At 41.0% G+C, this 20,126-nt stretch overlaps 1 protein-coding gene across 2 annotated transcripts in view; it reads right to left on the reverse strand.

Annotated features, from left to right (window-relative positions):
• Nucleotides 1-12,586: 12,586 nt before the first annotated feature.
• Nucleotides 12,587-20,126, reverse strand: part of LPCAT2 (lysophosphatidylcholine acyltransferase 2) — a 72,764-nt gene continuing 65,224 nt past the window's right edge. For both annotated transcript variants that reach the window (XR_004002788.1, XR_004002787.1), the window contains exons 18-19: nt 14,778-14,989; nt 12,587-12,968 (exon numbers count right to left, since the gene is read on the reverse strand). The gene's annotated coding sequence lies outside the window, so the exon portion shown is untranslated. The remainder of the gene's footprint in view (nt 12,969-14,777; nt 14,990-20,126) is intronic.

Consider the following 20,126-nt stretch of genomic DNA (forward strand, 5'->3'; position numbering starts at 1 on the left):
CGATCTACCAAGGAGCTTTTTAACTCCCTCTCTCCATGTGATTGAATTACTGTCCCTTTGGCTGGTCCCTTCCGGACAAACAAGATAAAATCTTGCTAGGAGCAGATGGGAACACCTTTTTTTCCCACAAATGGGAATTGGAAGGGAGGAGGGGGATTGATCTTGGTTCTTATGAGATTGGGGGCAGGGGAAGAATCCAGGAAGCCCCCACTTATTTTCAATATATGTGATAATTGCTCTTAGGTGGAAAGTGTGGGCAATCTGGCTAATGTAATATCTGCTGCACCCTCAAGGTAAGAAAGTCTCAATTGGATTTTTAAAAAGTTGCTTAATCTTGAATCTGTCTGGATACTGTTATGCCTAATGGGGCCTGACAGCTGTTTTGAGTTACAGGGAGGAGAAGGGAATATGAAGTGTGGTAAGAAACCTCAGTGGGGCAGAGCAAGATGGCAGGCAGTTAGTTGCATGTTACTCTGAGCTAGGGCATATCTTGAGGTGGGTTTTGTTTGCGTCGGGTGGGTGAATGCCTTTGGTTGCTTTTGAGTTGGCCTTAATTGTTCAATTGCCCTGAGATCTCTGACATTTAAAAGTAGGCTGGAGCACCGAAAACCGTCTTGCATTGGCATAAAAGTAGTCTAGATTTAGCATTATGCTTCCAAATTTCCACTGAGGCAGCTGGGCTATTTGCTTGTGTGAAGCTCCACAATGTGGATTGTCAGCAGGGTCTGAATCCATGGCCTAGCAACATAGCACAGATGTCTCCCACTGGAGTTAAAGACAGGGCTTTGGAGCTGTGATCTGGCTCTGCTCCAGCTTCAGGCAAAAACCTGTGGCTCCACTGCTCCAGAGCTGCTCCACGCTCCAGCTCCAGACTCCGTTACAAAGCCCTAGTTAAAAAACTAGCTCTATTAGCTGGAAGCAGTAGTAGGCTGTTATCCCTCATGTGGCCCAGCTGCTCGAAAAGAATGTGACAAACACTGTGTAAATGTAACATACTTGCCAGCTAATATTTTAGGAAAATAAACTGGATACCTCCAAAATGATCATGACTTTGCCAGTAGTCAATGGATAATATCAAAAGGCTGACTGCAACTAAAATTGTAATGGAAATGAAGCTTGTCTCCTGCACTCTAGAACCAAAGCTTTTACATGTAAAAAGTAATTAATGTGAAGAAACAAAAGAAATAAGAATACCTTATGTATACATTGCCTTTCATCCCCAAAGGTATTAAATTCCTTTACAAGTTTGATCTTATACAGACTATAAATGGAGCCACCCCTGGGATGGAAGGTGGGAGCTGTTGAAGTTGCACACAGCAACCCTAGCCACCAATTTTAGGACAGGAAGGAAGTAGCATATTGCATAAATTGAAACTTAATCACTAATACACAATGGTGTTTAGTGTTCCAGAATAGAGCTAATGGCTGGGGAAAGATCAGTACAGATAGCAAGCTGGGAAGAGATTGAACAGGGGTGGGTGTGGGGAAGTTGAAGTCTTGAAGGGAAAAACCAATGTATTCCTTGAGGGTTCTGCTCAGGGAAGACCATCTTAACTTAGGACCTAGGAGGGTCCCCAAGAGATGCTACATCAGTTTATGTCCTGACCACTCTAACCCCTTCCTAGCTAGTACTAATTGCCTTTGGGGCTGTATTAGGTGGCTTCAGCCCTTCCTCACCTCAAAAATGAAGCAGGGGCTTTGGAATATTTTGTGTCACTGTAATTCCCTGTCCAAAGAGACATTTAGATGCTGGGGTCCAATGTATCTCAGGGCTGAATCATTCATTGTCTGGCTATTCTGCAAGAAAGTCAGGAGGCAATCGTTGTAGGTTCATTAAGCCAACTTTATTAACTTAAAATATCTGATATTTGGCAATAAATTGTAAAGTGCAGGTCATCATCATTTTCTTAATCACTTCCACATAATCTCAACCTGGTGCCATCATTTCCACGTGATCTTAACCTGCTGGTGAGATCCCATCCTCCTCCTCTTTGAAGAGGTTTAAAGTGCTAAAAAAAGCAGGAGGAGGATTGGCTCCCTGTTTCATGAGACATAGGAATTTTAGAACCTCTCTTACTCAGATCCCTTAAGGGATGCTTCCTTGTTACTTCCGTTTCCAATTCATTGTTTTCGATAACCATATCTCTTCCATACCAAGTTCCTGCACTGGACATTCACCACAAGTTTTGCATCTTAACTTGTGACATTATAATCTAACCTGCCTGTGACAGTGTACCCCGTAAGGCTTTATAGGGGGAGGGTGCTTATAAATGTATGTATGATATAACTGGAATAGAGTTTTGCTACATATGCCATGTAACATATCTATGTAAAGGTTATGTTCATCCTAGTTGTATGCAGGCACTATTTGTGTGTTCAAAGTTATGAACATTGGCTATATAATTGCTTGATTTCTAAGTAGCCTTTGTTAGAACATTTGGTCACTTCTTGGGGAAGGAATGTACTCAATCAAGAGGCATTTAACAGACAAAAGAGCTTGGAAAACTTCAATCCACATAAGAAGTCTACCTGAGGACATTCAAGGTAGCATGTGGGTAATGACTGCTGCCTGCAAGTCCTGAGTCATGCATGGGCATGTGATTCCAAATCTCTATTTTGTGACTGGATTCTATACAGGATGCGGAAAGGTTCTCCACCCACAAGAGAGAGTCTATTTAAACCCTGGGAGACCCCTCCATTTGGTCTTCAGCTGGCTAAAGAAGGAGCCTCTCCACCCCCCCAGGATACTTAAAGGAAACTGAAACAAAGGACAGTAACTACAGGGGGTGTGAGTGATTGCTGGACCCAGGCTAAAATGAGATTAGTCTGTAAAAGGGAACATTCTGGAACTGGTGAGGATCTTATCTGTATTCAGTTTGATTAGACATAGATTTGCGCATTTTATTTTATTTTACTTGGTAACTTACTTTGTTCTGTCTGTTACTACTTGAAACCACTTAGATCCTACTTTATTTAATAAAATCACTTTTTACTTATTAATTAACTCAGAATACGTATTAATACCTGGGGGAGCAAACAACTGTGCATATCTCTCTATCAGTGTTATAGAGGGCAAACAATTTATGAGTTTACCCTGCATAAGCTTTATACAGGGTAAAATGGATTTATTTGGGTTTAGACCCCATTGGGAGTTGAGCATCTGAGTGTTAAAGACAAGCACACTTCTGTGAGCTGTTTTCAGGTAAATCTGCAGCTTTGGGGCAAATCATTTAGACTCTGGGTCTTTGTTGAAGTAGACAAGAGTGTCTGGCTCGGCAAGACAGGGTGCTGGAGTCCTGAGCTGGCAGGGAAAGCAGGGATAGAAGTAGTCTTGGCACATTGGTTGGCAGCTCCCAAGGGGGTTTCTGTGATCCAACCCGTCACACTGCCTACTTCATCCTATCAGGTCCTGGAACTGCTATGGAAAGGGAAAAATAAAAAACAAAAAAAAACCCAAACCCACCCCACCTCTGCCAGTGTGGTGTGGAGGGAACAATTCCTTCCTTTCCCCCCCTCTAAAGGAAAAGGCAACTAGCATAATGCGCATAGTGGGTCAAGAGGGAGTCCAGCCCTTTTACCCAATTCATGGGTGGGTGTTGTCTGATCTCAATGAAAGAGGGCCTCTCCAGGGCTGCTTGAATGATAAATATTGCCCATTCTCTTCTGGTCACCAAGAAGGGCAGTACAGTGATCTCCTGACTCGGCGCCAACTGCTTCCTCCTTCCCATCTGTTTACGGGTACAGACATGGGGAGCCCTTATATGGTCAAACCCCTGCTCTTCCTCACTAGTCAGACAAAAATCCATTGCTTGTGAGCTTGAGCACAATCTCAATGGCTTTCTGCTGTGGAGAGCTCATGGAACTGGGAAACAAGGGAGACAAGTAATACAGACCAGGATGAAGCCTTGTCTTCTGCTAGATCTAGGTTTACTTGTATGGGTTGACCATCAGTCTGTCTTCGAGGGCTGTTGCAGTATTTCTCAGTAAGGAGATGACGAGGAAGAATAATTGTTTTATAGAACGGTGATGGGGGGGGGGCTAGAGTTGGCCCTATAAACATTGACTCACTAGGCAAAAAAAGACATCTTGCACTACTCTCTAAAGGAAGGATACCATGACAACAGTTTAGAAACCATACAACACTTCAGACCATGAAAAGATTACTTTACTTACAGTTTTGTAAATGGGCTACCAAGCAAACCCTCTCCTGAACTAGGGTGACCAGATGTCCCAATTGTATAGGGACAGTCACGATTTTTGGGTCTTTTTCTTATCACCTCCTATTACCTCCCCACCCCCATCCCGATTTTTCACACTTGCTGTCTGGTCACCCTACTCCTGAACTGGCCAAGACACTGGAACTAACGTTCCTGCTGTTCATTAAAAGGTGGTACTTGTTACAAATAATAAAGTTGTCCATTACATGCTTCACTAGAAAGCTGACATCCCTAGCATTACAGTGTTCCTGTCATTGGGGTGTAGTGTCACTTCTGACTCACTATGAAAAGTAATGCCTACTTTATCATCAATTCCTACAGCAATTGAGTGTTCTCTGATTTTCTCTTCTCAAAGGATAACCAAAGCCTACCCTCATTTGGTCTATGAAATCTGGTTGAAAATGTTTAGTCTTAGTTCTCATTTCAGGATGTCTGCACAGCAATTAGACACCCATGGTGGGCCCATGCCAGTTGACTTGGGCTTGCGGGGTTCTGGCTATGGGGCTGTTTCATTGCTGTGTAGACTTCTGGGCTCGAGCTGGAGCCCAGGCTCTAGGACCCTGTGAGGTTGGAGGTTCCCAAAGGTCAAGCTCCTGTACGAGCCTGAATGGCTACACAGCAATGGAACAGTCCCACAGCCCGAGCCCCGTGAGCCTGAGTCAGCTGGCCACAGGTTTTTCTTTGTTGTGTAAACATACCCTTCCTTGCATTGAGGTAGTTGGTAAGGCCGAGGGCCAGAAGGTGCTCAGAATTGTTCTGGGCATACGTAAGCCAGGAGTTATAGAGTGGCTGGATTCCCCTTCTTTTTCTTCCCTGTCCCCTTTTATTTTAGTGGCACGGCTATCTTGTGATGTGCCTGTTGGAGGAACTCTCAAAGAGTGTTTTAACTTGTTATGGTGTGTAAGAATTGTGGCCAAATATGGGTCTCAAGGAGTTACGTGCGTGTCTCCAAATCAAGGTAGTCACAAGATACTTCATTAGTAGTAGTCATTTACACTAGTGTCCATAGGCCCTAACCAAGATTGTACAGTGCCAAGCAAAATGGGGCCCTAAACACATCGTGAGAGAGCACCCCGCAGATCTTACAGTCTAATAAATATGAAGATACTTTGAAATTCGGATGAGCTTGAGATTTAGATGAAGCTTTTCATCATTAGGTTGCCTTTAGGGGGCATTGGCTGGTAAATGTGAATCTAACATGTTAGGAATTTAGGGGCTGTTACAGCTTCAGTTGAAGAGACTTTAAGCAACAACTAAGGCAAGTCTTTCTTTGACGCTTATGATAAGGTGGAGCAAGCGTAAAATGTGGTTCATTTGACTTTGTGTAAAGAGTGAGACAATGAGGCCCTAAGTGTATTGTGTACAAGACTGAATATTAAACACACTCGCGGTCAGCTTTCCCTGTAGAGAGACAACGCCAATTGACTTTAACAAGACTTGTGTTCAACATCCAAAGACAAAAATGGACCACCAAAGTACTCTCTTCGCAACTGGAAAAACAGCACCTGACTCATTAATTTCACTAAATCCAAAGCAAACAATGAAAACATCTGAATTATTCACTGCAAGAGATTGCTATTTGTACTAACATTAATATTTGGGGTCAAATTATGTCCTCTGATGCAAATACAAAGTTCCCTTTATGGTCAGTGGGAATTACATACCCATATGTGAAGAGAGGGAATAAACAGAAACTCCACTTGTCTAAATCCTACTTGTTGTTATTTTTGGCTTTGCTAAGGAAACCCAGGAATAAGTGATTTATATTAAATAAACAAGCTGCCTCCCCTGTAAAGAATGCATGAGATCTGTAGTTCATGCTATTACCTAGTATTTCTATTGTGGTACCACTTAATAGCCATCCAGGTCAGGGACTTGTGTGCTAGATGCTGTACATGCACAGGCGCTGTACAAACAGTTGTAAAAATTAGTTTCACTTTGGACATCTACAGATGATCTTTCAGTTTGTGTATAGCACGTTCAGACCAGTTCAGTGGGGGGAAGGTGTCTATAGGCCAGTATATGAAAAAAGATCCACAGCCCATTGACCTTTGGATTGACCTTTGGATTAAGCTCTGTTTCTGGAAGAAAGAGGAAGAAAAGCCAATTAATATTTGAAGGTTTTCCCAAGACATTAACCCACTGAGCAGACTCCTTTTTAAACCAAGATGAAAATGCAGGTAATCTTTTTTATTTATTGTAATGGATGCTAATATATATAATTTGCAGTATTAGCAGAGGAGCTGGAGTAGAGCCGCCTACCAGAAAATATTTCACTTCTCAGCATTTGTATATATATATACATGTTTATCTCATGGTATATTGACTCAGTTCCTTGGGCCCAAATTCTCTCAGATCCTACAGCAATTGGTGTATATAGGTGCTTAGATTTATAAAATTACTGATACTAGGAAAGCTCCAGTTGCCCTGAGTGCAGCATTTACCCAACCACAGCACCAAGTAGCAAATTAGTGAATTAGCTTCTGAGCTAACATTAAGTAGTTTGGACAGTTGTAAGTAAATTGTTTTTGTTGAGCTGATTGTTTTAAAATTAAGCCTGCAAGCACTGGAAGCATCAGCAGCACCCAAGGAGACTCAGAGCCTATCTTCAAAGTTATGACAAGTAAGCCACTTGGCAGCTCTCGTAGTGACCTATATTTTAATATGGGCTATTGGATTATTTCTAAAGAGGCTTCTTAGACATAAAAGAATTATGCTCATTGGCTGGTCTGTGGCAAAAATACAATTGAATTAAGGGTTGAAATAATTTAGGATCCAGCTGGACAAGTTGTCCCTGCGGCTGAGCAGTAACAGATATATTAAGCTGTGGAAATTACACAGGAAAAGGTATAATTGATCCAAGGTAAACTCACTACTTTATATTGAATAAAGTAATGCTGATAAGCTGAAAGGTTGGAAACAAGGAGCTCAATTGAAAAAAGAAAATGGAAAGTCTGGGTAAAACAAGTTTACTTTTAAATCCTAAATGCATTGAGTGCTGTACACTTTCACAGCCAAAAGCAAGAAGAGGTGCTGGGTACCTTATTTTGTGGGTGCCCAACTTGATACTCCTCCAAAGGGGCCAGATTTTCAGAGAGTAGGTGGTTCTGCACGTTGTGAAAGTCAGTCCCCTTGAAGATGTGTCAACTTGGGCACTTAGAATCATTAGTCACACTGGAACGTCTTGTCCACTCTGACAGTCCATTTCCTACATACCACTTTGTTAATTATTGTTATTATTAAAGCAAGTGAACCCAAATATGAATGTCTAAAACAATTGCTGGCAAATAGTACTCGACTATATTAAAATCCATCCTTCAGACACACACAAATAGAACAGGTAATGAATACTGATACATAGAACAGCATCAGAGTGGGAACCTAAAGAATTGGATCAAGGCAAAAAATATTTTTTAATGATTTCTGTTCTTTTAAAAATAAAACAGGACCAAAACTTGACTGAGAAATACCAACTTCAGATAATGCATGCAGACATATTTGACCCCCCTTGAATTATACAGGTGTAGATGAGGGTGGTGTTTGGCCATTAGTTCTCACTTTAAACAGTAATTCTTGATTCACTTTTCCAAAGGCAGCTCAAATATTTTTGTGGGCTGTTTCCTTATTCCACAAGGAACCAAAAATGCATCAAGACGATGTTGGTGTTACTGCTATAGAGACAGCGATGGGTGTAGATCTATCAAGTTGAGGGTTATATGTGCTTCACTTCAGACTGAATAAAAGTCTAGGGGAGTGGGAGAAGAAGGGGAACAACATAACAAATCCTTAGAGGCACAGTGTCCCTTTGTTCCAAATTCTCCTGACAAACAGTGCTCTAGCTATGTATCTAATGGGGAAGATGAAATGGGCTGCCAGGAAGTGTGGCATTTATCTAGATCGTGTGTATCAATTAAGTGTCTGGAGATGTAATAATTGCAGTACTTGAGCTGCAGTTTTCTGAATTGGCCTGCTTTTTCTGGCAGAAGCATTGTCTTCAATGCCTAGAAGCGGATACACAGTAAATGTAACACTTTCAGGTTGATGCAATGATTTGAAAAACTCTTTTTGGGTTGCCCTAAAGCTCCACCTGCTGGTTACAGTTCAGTTCAGTTTGAGGGATGACAAGGGAAGTTGTAGTGTGAAGATAATAATATGCAGAAGAACTGATGCTACTGACTAAGGGCCCTGCTTGATGGTCGCAAAGGGGAACCTGCTACCTGTGTGTCTGTTCCTGTGTCCATCCCTCTTATAAAATATTCTGGTCTGCAGTCATCTAAGAGGCTCACTGATTTTCTATGGAACTTGAAACCACCTGCTTTGAGGTACTGTAGGCACAAGCAGCCATAATAATACTAAAACAGTTAATTATTTAAACCATAGAGTTAAATAATTTAGAAGTGTGTTAAAAGAATGTTAAGGTTGCAAAGTTAAGCATTCAAACGTTAGAAAATATCAGATGTAAGGCTGTCCATTCACCCTTAGTTCAGCCGCATTGGGTGGTGTTATAGTCTTGCCCAGCATCACATTAGAACTCTGTGGCAGAGCCAGGAATAGAATATAAGGGAACATCCTTTTTCTTGTTGGAACCTTCTGCCTCATTCACAGTCTGACCTATCCACTGAATGTGACAGTGACCCTATAAAACAAATAGTATATGATCATGGAATTAAAGACTTCAAAATGCACCAGGGGTGTGACTAAAGATAGGGTTATGAGGGCTTGTCCAGTTGAAAAGAACTGTGAATCACACTGACCAATTGACACACATCAGTATAAGAGCTGAGACTAGAACTCTTCCCATTCAGAGCTCTAGTTCTGTGCATGCTCAGTACTGTTGGCCATCTCCCATTGTGTGCAAAGTACCAAATGATCATTCAGAATGAGTCACTTTCAGGAGATTTTCTGATCCCTTTATGCCGTTGATAGAGCATGCTCAATACCCCTAACACAGGGGCAGTTTTTGCCTGGCTCATGGCAATGATTCTGCATCACTTCTCCTTATCTCTTACAATAGGGATATCTCAAAGTCAGAGGGAAGGAGTGTGGCCATAGTGCACTGTGCTCTAGCTGTTCTCTGATGCCAATGGCCTATGCAGAACCCAACCTGTGTTGCTGTTCTCCAGCTCACAGGACTTCTGTGGAGACTTATATGACCTAGTAGTATGAAAGAAGAACCCACTCCCTCACCCATTTGGCCTCCCTTTCCATTATGGTGGCACTACTAAAATGGAACCCAACCCATACCACTTTTAGTCTTATTTTTACAAAACCAAAAGATGACAAGGTTGACTTTGCAAATCCAGAACCCAAAAATGGCCTCCGTGGTCCAACCCTAATTGGTGACATCTTTTAGGGCCATTCCTAATGTAAAGTAGATCCAAACCGTGGAAATACTTGTACTGTAATTTCACCCATTCAGTGCCCATTTCCTAGAAGTACTCTTAAGGAACCCATTTTTAGACAGAACTGACCTCTCAGCCTTCAAATGGAATAATTGGTTTATTGACTCCTGAGAAAAATAAAACACACAATTTTCTAAAACTAGCACCAAACTCTGTCTGACCCCTCTCTGCCATGAGCAAACACACAGCATGTGATCTCAAGGAAATGGGAGTGAAAACAAAAACAAAAAAAAACCCAGTAGGTTTTAAACACAATTTGGATTTAAGAAAAAATTGACTGTCTTTGTTCATTTCAAATGAATCAGTTAAGACTCAGCCAGTAGAGAAACAACCCCCGCCCCCCGACTGTTCACTTTTCATAGGTAATTCTATTCAGGGTGTAATGATTGCATCCTGGTAAAATATAAACATGTAAACACTGCCAGTAAGCCATGAAAAATCACTCTCTTGTTTCTCAACTAGGGGAGAGAATTTTTGATTGCTGTGTCATTTAGAATGTAGTAACTGTAATAGCCTATAGGTTTTAAACAGCAAATTACTTAATAGAACAGGGAGACTGATGACACTGTATCATCAAAACATAAACTGATTCAGTTTTGATTATTTATTTATGGGATAATGATAGTGGCAGAGGGTTAGTCAAGGCAACAAATTCCTTTTGAAGGATTAAACTCTGAAGTGAAGCCAGGGCACTGAATAACAGAAACCATACACTGTTTGGATAATTTATGAATGTATATGACAAAGCAGGGCAGGCTGAAGCATACCCAACATTAGAAATATTTTAGCTCCATGAAGGTTTGCAAGTTGCAAGATTGGCCCCTTGGAGTATCCATTGATCCCACTCGTTTGGCAATGCTTAGGTATATTGTGATTCAAGGCAGGAGTCAAAAATGAACAGCTGTTGAGAATGTTCCATGAGGAAATAGACTGTGTCAATAAGGAAATAGACTGAGGTGATGCCATGTACCATTGCTAAGGATTTCAGGATCATCTGGGAGGCAATCTCATTGTTTGTATTACAGGAGCTCCTACGTTAAGCAGGGTTCCATTGGGCCAGGCACCATACACACATGGAGGGCCAGCCTTGAAGACTTTACAATTCAAGCGGATAGGTCAGACAAAAGTAGGAGGGGAAACAGGTGCAGTGACTTGCTTACACTCATGCAGCAGCTTCGTGGCAGAGCCGGCACTAGGACCCTGGTCCTCTGAGTCCCAAGCCAGCACCCTATCCACCAGACTATACTGTCTCTCCAGGGTACCACTCTGTCTTATTTTCCTGAACTGTCATTAGCTAAACTCCTTGCCTTGGAACTGCTTAGAACTGATGGGATTGTTTTTGAATATTTGTGAGGAAGAGCAAACCCTCAGCAATCACAAAATGTTCAGAAAGAAATGCCATAAGGGGGCCCTTTCAGAGACACTTTCCTTCCTGCCGGTTTCACCATTGTGAGGGGGGTGGAAGTGGAGTAAGGGGTGTGATCAAGAACTTGTTACAGAAGCTAAAAAAGCCCTCCTTGGTCATGCAGCCAAGGAAACTTACAACAAAAAACAGTCTCACACAGGATTGTATGGACACACCCCACCAAAAAAGCAGAGTGGGAGGAGAAAAATAAGTGGTGGTGGGGTTCAGGCCCAGGCAAGGTATTATGTGCCTTGTGCTATCATGGGAAATTACAGAATGTTAATGCAGGAAACGTAAGCGAATGCTGCTCTGAGTGACTTTTCTATTGGCAAGAACCTGCACCTCAGTGAGACATACTGTAAGTATTTATATGGATATCTAAGCCTTAAGTAGACACCTGCAAATAGGGAAGGTAGGTGGATTACGTCTCCAACTGCAAGAAGCTGGGAATAATTGGCTGTATGTCTTCATATGCCCTTCCTACAGAACCTGCCATATTCAGAGTAGCGCAGCACACACCATGTCTGTCCCATCAGTAATTCAGATTCTGAACTCTTCAACAATGACCACACCTACTGCAAGTTACTGGGAACAAGTTTCTCTCCTAATGAGTTGACAGGATGTGCTGAGTTAGGCTCCGCACCTTAAGATGGGCTGGACTGCCCTTTCATGAGAGAGTCAGGAAGAGAGGGATTGTCTGATTGGAAGCCAGGACTAGGAGTGCTGGCAACCTAAGAACTGGCATGTTTTTTCTGTTTTGGGCTGATGCTATTTGTTTGTAGTTTACACTGGTAAGTTGCTTGCAGCAGTGTGGCTGGAGACTCTGTCCTTTTTGCTTTCACAAGACCCCTCTAATTAAACTTGAAATTATAGTGATCTTTTTTTTGGAGGGGAAGCAGATATGTTTGCTTACTGTGGGCCTCCTGTGTGAGGACTTTCTGCAGCTCCTCATTCCCTGGCTCTGACACATTCATGCCAAAACTATTTCTGAATGGCAAATCACTCAAAAGGAATGTTGCATCCTGACCCACATCAAGATATGTGACCTTCATTTAACAAGTCTAGAAGATTAAAATATGAGGTGAGCCAGATCAGTGCAGTGTACAACTTTTAAAGGAGAGGGAGTGTACTGTTACATGAAAACTCTCTACATTTTGCTGTGAAAGTCTCAAGTCTAGGCAAAATTAATGCTTGGCCTGTAACTTCCAGCTGTAAAATTGCTGTGTTCTCATTCAGCCTCTGAACATGTAGATGGTAGGCCTTGCAGCATCTACTGCTACTAGTCAATGTCTTCATAGGCGCTGATAAAAATATTTTAAATTTTTGTAATATCAACTGATAATATCAATGTTTGTTTTTAAGCATTTGTATCTATTTATATTTTCATTTGTGCAAAATTATGAGTCTTAGGCTTTCTTTTTTCAATTTTTATCAGCTTCAAATTTCACAGTTGTGAGAAATTATGCAGGATGGGTCTGACAATTATTTAATGACTCTAGACACTGAGTTTCACAAATTAGAGCTTTATAACCATAAAACACAAATTGTCAACATCACGTTAAAGTATACAAAGTAATCAGCCTTAAATCAAACTCTAATAAATTCTCGCAAAGCATCTTCTTTGTCTGCACGTTTTGATTATTAGCGATGGAAACATTTTTTTCATTGATTTATGTGTGAATGGTGAAATCGATGTTTATTGACATTTACAATAAAAATATCATTCTTCCAAACCTACATAAGAGGCACTTAATAATGTAACAACAAAGCACTATTCCTCTATCCTGTGAACTGATTAATACATATTGATACTTATCACTCTAATTCATTCCTCTTCCCCCTTCTTTGCGTCTTTCTCTCCTCTTTTCCTTTTCTTCCAAATCTTTTATTTTTTCAGATGTGTCTCAGTCAACAGCTAGTTGCTTCAGTTCCTTCTAATCAGTGCTGCAGACACAAACACACACACAAAGAAGTTTGGGTCAAGTGCCTACAGTAGATAGGGTCAGTGAAATAACTTATTGTAATGCATATGAGGGCAGGAGTAGCTGTGGTTGGTAGGGAAACCCAATTCTATGTTTCTCTGGTGTTATAAAAACTCAACCTTAACATCACATGAATGCAGATTTCTAACTATTAGGCACCATTTTCCCTCATGTTAAAACTTCCTCAGTTGATTTCCATACAATGTAATTATCATCTGTTTCCAACAAGTTCACCTTCTCTGGATCTTATTTCTCAGCAAATATACTTGATAACTTAATTTCAAGAGGCTGGGAATTAAAAGGTCAAATTTCTATCCAGGATATCTTTTATTTGTATTGCAGTGGAGACTAGAGGCCCAAATCAGGGGTTGGGACTCTATTGTAATAGGCATGTAAGAGAAAAAGAGGCTATGCCCCAAAGAGATTATAACCTAAGTAACCAGAGATAATAAGTGATGAGTATTGAACCAAAATCCAAATCTTTAGAGGACTTTGAATCCAGATCTGAACTTGGCAGCTCTGGACTATTTTAAAAATGTCAAATAAAGGCCTGGAAGGAGAGGCTTATAGTGTCAGTGCTGATATTAACTTGCTGCAACTGATGGAGGATTTCTTTCTTCTCTCTTGTTTAATACTAGAGTCCTGTTGGAGGAAAGCTATCAGGGGGTAAAACTCAGCAAAAGCCAACATTCAGATGCAAACAAATTAACTTCCTTCTTAAAACACTGCTGTACTGAATACATTCAAAGTTCCTCTGGAACTGGTTACTTAATCAGTTTAGTTTGCAGTCCCAGTTAATTAAACAACATTTATTCTGCTCTCCACTACAAGTTATGGGTCTGTTATATCTGTTAAGGCAGATATTCTTTCCTGGTTTCCAGTGAAGAACTGAGCTTGCCCACGTTTGTCATGTTGTTAAATTTGGAGCCCTGTCTTTTCAAATATTGGTTATTTGTTTTCAAAGCAAGGCCCATATTTGCTCACAATGCTCAGAAAACTGCTATTAACCTTGTACTAGTGATTCATCACTTTGTTAATCAAAGTATTGATGTTTGGCATATTTGGCATTTATATCCAACAATTCCGAAGTGTCATGCAATCAGAAGTCACTTTCTACTTTTGCTTAAATGTATATAGGTCTTCTGGAGACCATATGTGGTGATACTAGGCAACACAGACTGTGTTTAATATGTTTGGGAACTGGAGGTCAAAAAAAGAACTATATATTATTGTTTGTGTCAGAGTCTCAGTAAAGAATGTATTCATTGCAATTGATTCTGTTCTATTCTATATAGTTTCTTACCCCATCCCATCTCTGTAATATCTGAGTGCCTTCCAGCAGTGCATTAAGTGACATGACTACCATCTTTGTCTTTCATATTCTCCCCAAGGGGAGAATTATGTGTGCAGTGTCGTGTTTTTGTTTTGGTACTTTTACACGTGCAACCTACTATGTGTGTGCTAAAGAGGAGGCAGGTCAAAGAACTATGCCTTGCAGTTGGTGCAGAAGGTAATGAGGTTAGTACCTGTGCAAATTTGTTCCGTAAATGTACTTGAGTCCTCTGTCCTATCTACCTTGGGCGGTAGTACATCCAGCATGTGGCATGCTAATGTCTGTCATTTAAAACATCTCCAGACATTGAAACCAACAAAAATGTCTCCTGTTTGAAACATTAGCATAGGCACATGTTCTGTATTACATAACTGGAAGAAAAGTTTTGTTTTTTTTTCTTTCTCTAACAAAGATTGGATCCAGTTGAGTGGTACTTACCTTTGGCAAAATGTTTTATAATTGATCATTCATTTTTATTAAGGAAAAGCTGAACAAAACAAACAGAGGTGCTGAGCAGATATCTTCAGACTAGGAAATGGCCTGAGGCACAAAAACTGGATTTCCAAAGCTGCGGTGCATTCAGCTTCAGCATTTTGGATCAGACACATCTTCAGTTCCCATATATTGCTAGTTGCTGCAATAACTCCAAACTCCATTCCATCCCAAATTAAACACAAAATAAAATGTCACCAAACAATAAACATACAAATCCTTAAAAGAACATACAGGTAGGATGAGACACGGCAGAATGAACCAACCATCTTCAACTGGACACATACCACCCAATCTTGTACTGAACTCCACTCACATACACATACCTTCTCTTAATTCACTCTCCAGCATACATAACAGATTACTACTGCTGAGTCAGGACCCAATCCCCAACTGGGACCTGATCCTGCATGCTTCTGGATTGACTTTGATGAGAATTTTGTGTACGCTAGTAATGAAAAAGCATGCTCCTAAAATAAGACTAAGCAATTATAAACAGTACTGTATGTGTAAGCGTGGAGCTAATAAGGCTGAACCAACTTTCTTATGTTTTATTTTAGCAAGGTTTAGCCTATGACCAAATTTCTTATTCAAGCCCTACTCTCCATCTTTGTTTGTCACTGGGACCAGCTGTCTCCTGCAGTGCAAGACAGAGATGCAGGAGGAAAATAGAGATTAGAATAGAGGGATGCAACTCATCCTTAATCATTTGTTGATGGTACTCTCAGTACAGTATTTGCATAACCAGCAAAGAGCTGTGACAAATGATGCATGACATGCCCTTCAAACAGTGATGGAAGTACCCTACAAACATAATCACTGACAGATCATGGTGGCCATAGCAGCAGCAGCAGCTGAATTGTTCCCTGCCAACCAGCCGCAGGTGGGTTCCTCTGGAATGTATCTGCTCCACTATTTGTAATTTATCACAATAACACGCCAATACTGCCACAAACCAAATCTGTGTTTCCTCATCACACTGTCCTTGGGCTAGTTGTGACTGGGTTCCAAGCAGAGCTCTCATAGAGTCCTTGTAAACAAACATGCCTTGTTTTCCCAGGATGGCTTTCATTAGGGCTTGGGATTAGAGCTCTTGGAGAGGGGTACGATCCCCTTTTTCCTACTGTTAGGAGGATGAATCGTTCCCACATCTAAAGGCAATAGACCAGGGCAGGTTCCAATATAGGTGTGCTCTGTTATGTAAGAAGAAAAGGGGGTGGGGGGCGGAGTGTCTGGCTCATGGAGCTAGTAGAGTGGCTATTCAGAAAAGGGTTTGGAGTGGTAAGCCACTTAGCTACTCTATCAGTCAGAGTGGGGGCAAGGAAAGGCCTGCAAGAGGGTCTTATCCTACATCAAACTACTGAATGTGCTGGGGAAAAGAGAGGAGACTGGGGGTCTTATATACTCACCTCACTCCTGTGGAGAAAAGAGGGAAGAGAGCACAGACGAAGATGATGATTGGGTCACTGGTGCGTGGCGTTTTGTGATGTTTTAATAATTTTGTTTTTAAAACCTCCAATTTCCTGGCTTTCCTATAATCCTGTGGTGGGCAGGGCCATTTGTCATCCCATTGCTATGGCAGTCAGGCACACCCTGACATGGCTCTATAACCCCAGAAACCAATCTGGAATGAGGCTGTAGTGTATTGGGTAGTGTCTCTTTTAAAAATGTGTGGCCTCCTTTTTTTCTAGTGTAGAGGCCACCAGAATAGCCATGTATATAGCCGTCATGTTTGTATATAATTAGTAAACAGTTAGTTGGAATCCAACCCTGTCTGTATATTTCCTCATCATTGTAATGTTGTGTAAAGAGCAAAGACATGACAGAGAAGGTGGAAAGTGAACCCAAATGATCTAAAATATATTTCAATATGGGACCTATGGCAGGGAACCAAACTGTGATTGAGGAGTATTTTTGAGTTTAAAAGTACCAAGTTCAGTGAGCTATGATTTGTGGGGTGCTTGTATATCTTAGTGAAGAGAACTCAGAGATATCACACTTGTTTATGATGCCAAAAGTTTCACTAATTTTAGCAAACATTATTTGTCTGGAGACTTGTCCCTAAAGTCTGGTGTTTGTAATTCACAACTTGATATTCGTTCTCCTGTTTTAAAAATAACTTCATCCAATCTGGGAATGGAAAAAACATCATGTGGTTTAGATAACCAAAAGGAATAGCGAATGGAGAAAAGGTGCTGTGGACAGTTTGTGAGTATCCCATAGGCTGAATGTGTTTAGTTCAAAGTAGTCAGGAAATATTCATGGATAATGAATATATTCAAAGAAAATCAGAACAGGCTCTAACTAAAATGGGGCCAATATTGTAATTAATAGTTTGACTTGCTGTAGCAGGAGTACATAAGGAAGAAGCTGCCAGGGCAATATATGGCTTTATAGTAAAATAACATTAGCATTCTCCAGCCCAAGGTTGAACAAAGAAGGAACTGAATAGAATCTGCATTATTTGAAAGAATGCCTACCTATACTTACATGCCTTGCTAGTATGCAAGCTACAGTGCTGATCGCTAAGTCAACATTACTGTGCTATAAACAAGCTGCATTTCCTCTTGCTCAAGTGAGACATTCAGTGCAGGACATGCACACATCTTGTACTGGATGGCAAATCCGCCCCCCAACCCCGCCAGTAGTGATACTGACTGGACACCACTTGGCACTAAGTAAGTGCAAATATCCATAAGCTGGAGATATCTGTGGCATGTGGGCTCAGCTGCGTGATTACTGGGACATCAGCTTTGCTCTCCAACAATGGTGTGAACGCTGCTTGACTGTTCTTCCTGCTCTGTTGGCTTGGCGAGTCTTGAGAGCAAATTGAAAAGAATGCTTTAGAGCAGCGCTAGGCCAAATCGTTTGTGTGTGATGGGGGGAGAACATATGGCTCTGTCCTCTCTCCTGTGGCACACAGCCTTTATTTGGCACACTTTAATTTTCAATTCCTGTGTCGCTTTTTCTGTGAGGCTCCAAAAATGGGGAGAGGGGGAAATGTGCATGTTTTTTTTCCTGGAGATCTATTCATAACTGATAGGCCAACCCCTCAGGTTTTCCAGAAGGCTTGCTGATGCTACCAATGGCTGGGCTGGCATGAATTATGTCTCTCTTTCCTCCTGTGTTGCATTGTTTTTGTACCACTCTCCCCACCACGGTGATTACTCTTGAGGAGAATATGGTGGGAGGACCCTGGGTAAAACTGACTTTCAATGGGACCTAAGTGAAAATGGACTTGTATGCCCAAGTAACTTTAGAAAACTTCACCTCCTGTTTCTGTCTTGCCTGGAGCTAAGTTGGCTCTTTCATTTAGTGGCTGCATTACCTAAGCAGCATGCTGGCTTAGCAGCAGGTGGTTGCCCAGGAGAAAGTCCAGAGCAGTTTTTGCTTTGTTGGTGGCTCACCCCCACATGTAAATTGGTCCAGCAAAATTGGGGGACTGCAGGGCGACTGCGGCAGAGACTGTGAATAACTATATTTAAAGGGAAATAACCTGGACAAACATCTAACCTTATGATTTAGCTTTGAAGGTTAGCTTCACCATAAAAGAGCCTAGAAGCTTTTGTCAAATGAAATCTGGAGTCCCTCGGCCATATGTTCTGCAGGCCCAAAGTCTGGATCTGGAGGACTCGACCAACTTACATCATTAAACAACATGTATTATAACTCTATTGCCCTGCCTGTATTATATTTTGGGTAATTACATTCTGATTATCTAAACCAAAATCCTTTTTGTGGTTTCTTTCCTGCCTTTTTATTAAAATCAATCCAACAGCTTTACTTACCACATGCAGCCTGCTTTATACATAATGGAGTGGACCAAGGTCAGGTTAGTCATGCGTTCTTCCCAAATGAGTGGCCAATAAATAGCTCTCAGAGTAAATCAAATTCCTCAGTCTTTCCTCCTGTTTATATACAACTTTCTGGAGAAGAAGTCCTTGAAAATATTGAGCTGTTGTTGGCCTACACCTAGATAGTTGTTTGATTTTTCTAATTCTGAAAGGTACTAAGCTACCATGGTAAGAATCCGAATAGAAGTAGAATAGCTTCTAATCCAGGAATTAAATGGCAGTTGCAGTATCCTTAAAAAATGATGTGGGACTGGGCAGCTAAATAGCTCCCTTCAAAGGCTATCTTAGATGGAGCAGCTAGAGACATAACTGGGCTGGTCCTGATGAATGTGATGTATGTCCACTCTGTTGTCCTGCAAGACCCTTGAGATTTGAAATGAACAAAGCCTTTGCTCCATTTGAGATGCCCTTCAGTGGATTTCTAATGAGCAACACAAAATAAAGTAATAGTAGCCTCATTCAATAATTGGGGCCATTTTCCCTCCTGCATAGCAAAATTAAACATTTCCAGGGAAATGGCATATAAATAGTAAGTGGCAGCGTTTGGGCCAGGTGATTTTCAGACCCGCAATGTATTATCACATCCAAAATCTCCTCCTTTGTGAAAGGGTGGTCAAGCTTAGTAGATTATTCCTTGGTCAAGTTATGTAAAAGCATTGACTGAAAAAAAGATTTTTTTCCCCTGAATTATTTATAGTTCTTGACATATATAAGGAGATACAGAATTTTTCAAAAGCACAGCTAATGATTTTAGACTCATGAGTAACTACTCCCTATTCTGTTTTTGTACCCTGAATGGCTCTGGATATCTACTAGGTCCTAGTCTTGGCTGATGGCTCAGACACTCTTTGTATGTTCTCAAGTATTACATGATGTATGTATTTCTAAGGTGATCATCATTGTAACATGGTATCTGGCACCAAAAAAATCTGCTGCTAAGTCCTACAAGGAGCTGAGCCCTCTGGGGGCTATTCAGAAAAGCACTTAAGCATGTGATTATCTTTAAGCACATGACTCAATTTAAGTCAATGGGTCTAGTCCTATGCTTACAATTAAACACATGCTTAAGTGTTTTACTGGATCTAGGCCATAGTATTCAGCACCTTGCAGGATCGAGCTGTTAGCATCCATTAAACTGGATTTGTTGTTAGGATCTTATGTTTGTCAGCAGTTTCTGTTTTATATATGGCTTGGCACATGCTATGTTGCTTTTCTAAACTGATGTCATTCGCTAGGTTTTAAATTTTCTAACCAATATCTTTGTCTGTAGTTAGTTCCATGGCAAATAGCATGCTTCTTCACGGTAAAGTTAAATGCTTCCCTTTTGATGTTGTGTGAAGTCTCCTCTGTCACAGAACAATCATTGATTCTGGAGGATAAAAGAGTTGGCAGTTTCTCTCATTCAGGAGGGGGAGGGTTGAGTACATCTCGATCATGCCAT

Source organism: Gopherus evgoodei, chromosome 12 (assembly GCF_007399415.2).
Source record: "Gopherus evgoodei ecotype Sinaloan lineage chromosome 12, rGopEvg1_v1.p, whole genome shotgun sequence".
Lineage (NCBI taxonomy): Eukaryota > Metazoa > Chordata > Testudines > Testudinidae > Gopherus > Gopherus evgoodei.